The 8,487-nt window shown below is 42.7% G+C and overlaps 1 long non-coding RNA gene across 1 annotated transcript; it reads left to right on the plus strand.

The window, feature by feature from the left end:
* The first annotated feature begins 5,612 nt into the window (after positions 1–5,612).
* Positions 5,613–8,181, plus strand: LOC123464569. Its single transcript, XR_006639603.1, has 2 exons — positions 5,613–5,645; positions 7,634–8,181. It is a non-coding gene; the product is annotated as an uncharacterized LOC123464569 (long non-coding RNA).
* The last annotated feature ends 306 nt before the right edge of the window (positions 8,182–8,487 follow it).

The following is an 8,487-nucleotide window of genomic DNA, read 5'->3' on the forward strand; positions in this document are numbered from 1 at the left end:
CTCCAACACCACAGTTCAAAAGCATCAATTCTTTGGTGCTCAGCCTTCTTCACAGTCCAACTCTCACATCCATACATGACCACTGGAAAAACCATAGCCTTGACTAGATGGACCTTTGTTGGCAAAGAGGTCTCTGCTGTTCAATATGCTATCTAGGTTGGTCATAGCTTTCCTTCCAAGGAGTAAGCATCTTTTAATTTCATGGCTGCAATCACCATCTGCAGTGATTTTGGAGCCCCCCAAAATAAATTCTGACGCTGTTTCCACTGTTTCCCCATCTATTTCCCATGAAGTGGTGGGACCAGATGCCATGATCTTCGTTTTCTGAATGTTGAGCTTTAAGCCAAGTTTTTCACTCTTTCAGTCTCATCAAGAGGCTTTTTAGTTCCTCTACACTTTCTGCCATAAGGGTGGTGTCATCTGCATATCTGAGGTTATTGATATTTCTTCTGGCATCTTGATTCCAGCTTGTGCTTCTTCCAGCCCAGCATTTCTCATGATGTACTCTGCATAGAAGTTGAATTAGCAGGGTGACAATATACAGCCTTGACATACTCCTTTTCCTATTTGGAACCAGTCTGTTGTTCCATGGCCAGTTCTAACTGTTGTTTCCTGAGCTGCGTACAGGTTTCTCAAGACACAGATCAGGTGGTCTAGTATGCCCATCTCTTTCAGAATTTTCCAGTTTATTGTGATCCACACAGTCAAAGGCTTTGGCATAGTCAATAAAGCAGAAATATATGTTAATAGAGAGCGGGCGGCTGGGACAATGCACAGATTGCGACCGAGAGGAGATACCCCACTTCTGAGGTCAGGGGCAGCGGCTGAGAGGACCCCACTCCTAAGGGGCGGTGGCCAAGAGGAGTTACCTCACTTCCAAGGTCAGGGGAAGCGGCCGAGAGTGCCAGGATGTGACAGTGAAGGAACAGCCGAGAGGAACTACCCTACGTCTGAGGTCAGGGGCAGTGGCCGGGAGGAGCTACCCCACGTCCGAGGTCAGGGGTGGCAGCCGAGAGGAGCTACCCCATGCTCAAGGCCAGGGTGGCGGCTGAGAGTGCCAGGCTGTGACAGAGCAGGAGCAGTCGAAAGGAGCTACCCTATGTCTGAGGCCAGGGGTCGTGGCCAGGAGGAGCTACCCCCTGCCCGAGGCCAGGGGCGGCGGCTGAGACAAGCAACCACACATCCAAGGAGCAGTGGCTGCACGGGCACAGGAGGGCCTAGAGGAGCTATTCCACATTCCAGGTCAGGAATGGCGGCGGTGAGGAGATACCCCTTGTCCAAGGTAAGGAGCAGCAGCTGCACTTTGCTGGAGCAGCCATGAAGAGATACCCCACGTCCAAGGTAAGAGAAACCCAAGTAAGACAGTAGGTGTTTCAAGAGGGCATCAAAGTGCAGACACATTGAAACCATAACCACAGAAAACTAGTCAATCTAATCACACTAGGACCTCAGCCTTGTCTAATTCAATGAAACTAAGCCATGCCCATGGGGCCACCCAAGATGGACAGGTCATGGTGGAGAGGTCTGACAGAATGTGGTCCGCAGGAGACGAGAATGGCAAACCACTTCAGTATTCTTGCCTTGAGAACCCCATGAACAGTATGAAAAGGCAAAATGATAGGATACTGAAAGAGGAACTCCCCAGGTCAGTAGGAGCCCAATATGCTACTGAAGATCAGTGGAGAAATAACTCCAAAAAGAATGAAGGGATGGAGCCAAAGCAAAAACAATATGCAGCTGTGGATGTGACTGGTGACAGAAGCAAGGTCCGATGCTGTAAAGGGCAATATTGCATAAGAACCTGGAATGTCAGGTCCATGAATGAAGGCAAATTGGAAGTGGTCAAACAAGAGATGGCAAGAGTGAACATCAACATTCTAGGAATCAGCAAACTAAAATGGACGGGAATGGGTGAATTTAACTCAGATGACCATTATATCTACTACTGTGGGCAGGAATCCCTTAGAAGAAATGGAGTAGCCATCATGGCCAACAAAAGAGTCCAAAATGCAGTACTTGGATGCAATCTCAAAAACGACAGAATGATCTCTGTTCGTTTCCAAGGCAACCATTCAATATCACAGTAATCCAAGTCTATGCCCCAACCAGTAATGCTGAAGAAGCTGAAGTTGAACGGTTTTATGAAGACCTACAAGACCTTTTAGAGCTAACACCCAAAAAAGATGTCCTTTTCATTATAGGGGACTGGAATGCAAAAGTAGGAAGTGAAGAAACACCTGGAGTAACAGGTAAATATGGCCTTGGAATACAGAATGAAGCAGGGCAAAGGCTAATAGAATTTTGCCAAGAAAATGCACTGGTCATAGCAAACACCTTCTTCCAACAACACAAGAGAAGACTTTACACATGGACATCACCAGGTGGTCAACACCGAAATCAGATTGATTATATTATTTGCAGCCAAAGATGGAGAAGCTCTACGCAGTCAACAAAAACAAGACCAGGAGCTGACCGTGGCTAAGATCAGATCAGATCAGATCAGATCAGTCACTCAGTAGTGTCCGACTCTTTGTGACCCCATGAGTCGCAGCACGCCAGGACTCCCTGTCCATCACCAACTCCTGGAGTTCACTCAGACTCATGTCCATTGAGTCAGTGATGCCATCCAGCCATCTCATCCTCTGTCGTCCCCTTCTCCTCTTGCCTCCCAATCCCTCCCAGCATCAGAGTCTTTTCCAATGAGTCAACTCTTCCCATGAAGTGGCCAAAGTACTGGAGTTTCAGCTTCAGCATCATTCCTTCCAAAGAAATCCCAGGGCTGATCTCCTTCAGAATGAACTGGTTGGATCTCCTTGCAGTCCAAGGGACTCTCAAGAGTCTTCTCCAACACCACTGTTCAAAAGCATCAATTCTTCGGTGCTCAGCCTCCTTCACAGTCCAACTCTCACATCCATACATGACCACAGGAAAAACCATACCCTTGACTAGATGAACCTTTGTTGGCAAAGTAATGTCTCTGCTTTTGAATATGCTATCTAGGTTGGTCATAACTTTCCTTCCAAGGAGTAAGCATCTTTTAATTTCATGGCTGCGATCATCGTCTGCAGTGATGTTGGAGCCCCAAAAAATAAAGTCAGACAGTTTTTCCACTGTTTCCCCATCTATTTCCCATGAAGTGATGGGACCAGATGCCATGATCTTCGTTTTCTGAATGTTGAGCTTTAAGCCAACTTTTTCACTCTCCACTTTCACTTTCATCAAGAAGCTTTTGAGTTCCTCTTCACTTTCTGCCATAAGGGTGGTGTCATCTGCATATCTGAGGTGATTGATATTTCTCCCAGCAATCTTGATTCCAGCTTGTGCTTCTTCCAGTCCAGCATTTCTCATGGTGTACTCTGCATATAAGTTAAATAAGCAGGGTGATAATATACAGCCTTGAAGAACTACTTTTCCTCTTTGGAACCAGATTGTTGTTGCATGTCCAGTTCTAACTGTTGCTTCCTGACCTGCATACAGATTTCTCAAGAGGCAGATCAGATGGTCTGGTATCCCCATCTCTTTCAGAATTTTCCACAGTTTATTGTGATCCACACAGTCAAAGGCTTTGGCATAGTCAATAAAGCAGAAATAGATGTTTTTCTGGAACTCTCTTGTTTTTTCCATGATCCATCAGATGCTGGCAATTTGATCTCTGGTTCCTCTGCCTTTTCTAAAACCAGCTTGAACATCAGGAAGTTCACGGTTCACATATTGCTGAAGCCTGGCTTGGAGAATTTTGAGCATTACTTTACTAGCATGTGAGATGAGTGCAATTGTGCAGTAGTTTGAGCATTCTTTGGCATTGCCTTTCTTTGGGATTGGAATGGAAACTGACCTTTTCCAGCCCTGTGGCCACTGCTGAGTTTTCCAAATTTGCTGGCATATTGAGTGCAGCACTTTCATAGCATCATCTTTCAGGATTTGAAATAGCTCAACTGGAATTCCATCACCTCCACTAGCTTTGTTCATAGTGATGCTTTCTAAGGCCCACTTGACTTCACATTCCAGGATGTCTGGCTCTAGGTCAGTGATCACACCATCATGATTATCTGGGTTGTGAAGCTCTTTTTTATACAGTTCTTCTGTGTATTCTTGCCATCTCTTCTTAATATATTCTGCTTCTGTTAGGTCCATACCATTTATGTCCTTTATCGAGCCCATCTTTGCATGAAATGTTCCCTTGGTATCTCTAATTTTCTTGAAGAGATCTCTAGTCTCTCCCAATCTGTTGTTTTCCCCTATTTCTTTACACTGGCCACTGAGGAAGGCTTTCTTATCTCTTCTTGCTATTCTTTGGAACTCTGCATTCAGATGCTTATATCTTTCCTTTTCTCCTTTGCTTTTCACTTCTCTTCTTTTTACAGCTATTTTAGGGCCTCCCCAGAAAGCCATTTTGCTTTTTTGCATTTCTTTTCCCTGGGGATGGTCTTGATCCCTGTCTCCTGTACAATGTCACGAACTTCATTCCATAGTTCATCAGGCACTCTATCTATCAGATCTAGGCCCTTAAATCTATTTCTCACTTCCACTGTATAATCATAAGGGATTTGATTTAGGTCATACTTGAATGGTCTAGTGGTTTTCCCTACTTTCTTCAATTTAAGTCTGAATTTGGCAATAGGGAGTTCATGATCTGAGCCACAGTCAGATCCTGGTCTTGTTTTTGCTGACTGTATAGAGCTTCTCCATCTTTGGCTGCAAATAATATAATCAATCTGATTTCGGTGTTGACCTACTGGTGATGTCCATGTATAGAGTCTTCTGTTGTGTTGTTGGAAGAGGGTGTTTGTTATGACCAGTGCATTTTCTTGGCAAAATTGTATTAGTCTTTGCCCTGCTTCATTCTGTATTCCAAGGCCAAATTTACCTGTTACTCCAGGTGTTTCTTCACTTCCTACTTTTGCATTCCAGTCCCCTATAATGAAAAGGACATCTTTTTTGGGTGTTAGCTCTAAAAGGTCTTGTAGGTCTTCATAGAACAGTTCAACTTCAGCTTATTCAGCGTTACTGGTTGGGACATAGACTTGGATTACTGTGATATTGAATGGTTGCCTTGGAAACGAACAGAGATCATTCTGTCGTTTTTGAGATTGCATCCAAGTACTGCATTTTGGACTCTTTTGTTGGCCATGATGGCTACTCCATTTCTTCTAAGGGATTCCTGCCCACAGTAGTAGATATAATGGTCATCTGAGTTAAATTCACCCATTCCCGTCCATTTTAGTTTGCTGATTCCTAGAATGTTGATGTTCACTCTTGCCATCTCTTGTTTGACCACTTCCAATTTGCCTTCATTCATGGACCTGACATTCCAGGTTCTTATGCAATATTGCCCTTTACAGCATCGGACCTTGCTTCTGTCACCAGTCACATCCACAGCTGCATATTGTTTTTGCTTTGGCTCCATCCCTTCATTCTTTTTGGAGTTATTTCTCCACTGATCTTCAGTAGCATATTGGGCTCCTACTGACCTGGGGAGTTCCTCTTTCAGTATCCTATCATTTTGCCTTTTCATACTGTTCATGGGGTTCTCAAGGCAAGAATACTGAAGTGGTTTGCCATTCCCTTAAAGCATTTTAAATGGACTTTTATTTACCTTTCTACTTAGGATATTCTAATAGAAAAGAGAAGATACAAAATTCAAGGTAAGAATCATGTGTAGGGTAGGAGAAGGTAGGAATCTTGGGTGACCCTTCAGCTGATTGAGCATCTACTATGCCCAGGTTCTAGGTGACCATTGGTTACAGAAGTGAACGATAAGCTCAGCATCGCCTCTTAGAGCTTTTCATAACTCAGCCTGGTTCTTTTGAACTCTGATTGCCTATTAGAATCACCTAGGGCACTTAAACATATTTGTCTATCCCAGAGCAAATACATCAGAATCTTTGAGGATGAGGTCTCAGCATAGTGAAAAAGTGAAAGAGTTAGTTGCTCAGTTGTGTCTGACTCTTTGTGACCCCATGAACTGTAGCCTTCCAGGATCCTCTGTGCATGGAATTCTCCAGGAAGGAATACTGGAGTGGGTGGCCATTACCTTCTCCAGAGGATCTTCCCAACTCAGGGATCAAACTCGGGTCTCTTGCATTGCAGGTGGATTCTTTACTATCTGAGCCACCAGGGAAGCCCTTATTTTTCTAAAAACTTTCTAGGTAAATGTAATGTACAAAAAGAGTTGAAAACTGCTTGTCTGTCATATTGCAGAATTAGTCTTCATTCCTAATTACACCACACACACACACAAAGCTTATATAACTTTTACTGGGTTTCTGTGACATTTGGGACATGGCCAGAATGAAGTATATTTTAAGAAAAAAAAAATGATTCTGTCCACTGAATACTATCTGAACCACTAATAATTTTAGACTCAATCTAGGTGGTGCTAGTGGTGAAGAACCAGACTGCCAGTGCAAGAGACATAAGAGATGCAGGTTCACTCTGTGGGTTGGGAAGATCCCCTGGAAGAGGGAATGGCAACCCACTCTTGCCTGGAGAATCCCATGGACAGAGGAGCCTGGAAGGCTACAGTACCTAGTATCATAAAGATTTGGACACGACTTAAGTGACTTAGCATTCACACACAGTAGATGGTATAGTTATGAAGACAAAGTAGTCTGCAGTAAAAAAGTCAAGTAAGACCAAATAGAACATCTAATCATCATGGCTCTATATGATCTATAACCAGTATTTATTAGAGCTGAAACCTGAAATGTTGTAATATCAATAGGTAATATTTACATTTATGTGTACTACTAGTTCATTCTTTATGAAATTATTGGGTTAATGTTTTATCTCTACCTATAAATGTAAACTCCATAGAAAATTAGGAACTTATCAGCCGCATTAACAACTGTATCCCCTAGTGCACACCTGATTCTTTGTACACACTTCATAAATATTTGAGGATTGCATGGATAAGTGTTCCTTACAGCAGCCCTGTGAGAGAAGAGTACTTATTCCCATTGTATAGGTGAGTACCTAACACCCTGAGTTTACTAATATACAGCCTCCAGGAGCTTTTTGTGTTTTGTTCACTTTTGTATCTCTTGATGTATGGGCTCAGTGTGTAACACACTAAATAGTTCTTGAATGAATAAATGGAAAAGGCAAATCTGACTTAGCCTAGATCATATGGATGGTAAGCAACAGAGGTAGAATTCAAACTCAAGTCTCACTGGATCCATAACACATTCCTTTTACTTTTTGGAATTGTTTAAACCCACATAATAATTGAAATAACAGTGCAGTTAGAGCATGTTATTTGATATTTTGTCACATTTACTTTGTTTCTCTCTTTACATATATAATTTTTTTTTCTGAACCATTCATACAGGTGTTTCAGACATCTTGACACTTCACATAAACATTTTAGTCTGCACTTTTTCAGAATAAATATATTCTCTTAGATAACACAATTCTACTTTTATACCTAAGAAATTTCAGATTAATTTGAATTTGTACAGAATATTCCCCAGATTATTTCATTGCTATTTTATGTTTTCCTTTCCTAGTCAGGACCTGATCAAGGATCGTATACTGCCTTGGTTGCTAACTCTTCAGCAAAGCCCGTTCTCTCAATTCTATTACATGTTGTCCAGAAAATGCTTAACTCAACTACAATACTTTATTTCCATAGTCTCATCACTTTGGCCAACCTTTCTCCTTCAGGGTTGGCAAATACAGCAGCAGAGGGGATGCACCCAGAGGAAAACATCTGTATCATTGAGGAAAACGTATATGAAGTGGAGGATCCATACGAATGTTACTGCTCCATCAACAGTGGGCAGCAATCCTAACAACCTCTGGGCTGCTGTCACCTTTCAACGCCACCAGATTCAACCACTTCATTTAGGGGCTTGGTGTTGTCTTCTTTGAAAACATGAGATAGCTCAGCTGACTGATTTGAGACATTCTGTCCTTGGCCACCGAGCAGAGTTTTTCCATATTTTAAAGATAACTAACTCACTCGAGGATTGAGCTGGGACCTGTGTGGTAATACGCAGGCACTACATTGCCTCTGAGTTCCATCCACCCAACTCAGAGACTGCTAATTGGGACATTAGAGCTCCAGTGGGCTTTTACAGAGAATAAGAATTCTTAATATGGGATCTCTGGAATTCTAGATATTCGATTACACAGTGTGTCCCTGAAACTCCTGAAAATACAGGGGAAATTACGTGCTGAGATATATGTGTGTCTTTTTCAATACAAGAAGTCTAAAGCAATCACTGATTCTCAAAGAGCTCTGTGATCCATAGAAGGGGTTAGGAAACTACTGGAGTAGGGCTAGATGGTCTATAAAGCCTCAAGGTTTATACTTCTTTGAATGTTGACTCTGCAACAGTAAGTGCCAATGCACAGCTCTCCTTGGCCTCAGTTAAGAAGATGGTCCAGCAAGGCCTGTGGTGTGGCAGATGCTCCTGGAGAAAAAGGAAGTATGCTCAGTGTGCATTGACCAGTTTTGCTTGGTGGGTACTCAAAGGGAAAGAT

Source organism: Bubalus bubalis, chromosome 9 (genome assembly GCF_019923935.1).
Source record: "Bubalus bubalis isolate 160015118507 breed Murrah chromosome 9, NDDB_SH_1, whole genome shotgun sequence".
NCBI lineage: Eukaryota > Metazoa > Chordata > Mammalia > Artiodactyla > Bovidae > Bubalus > Bubalus bubalis.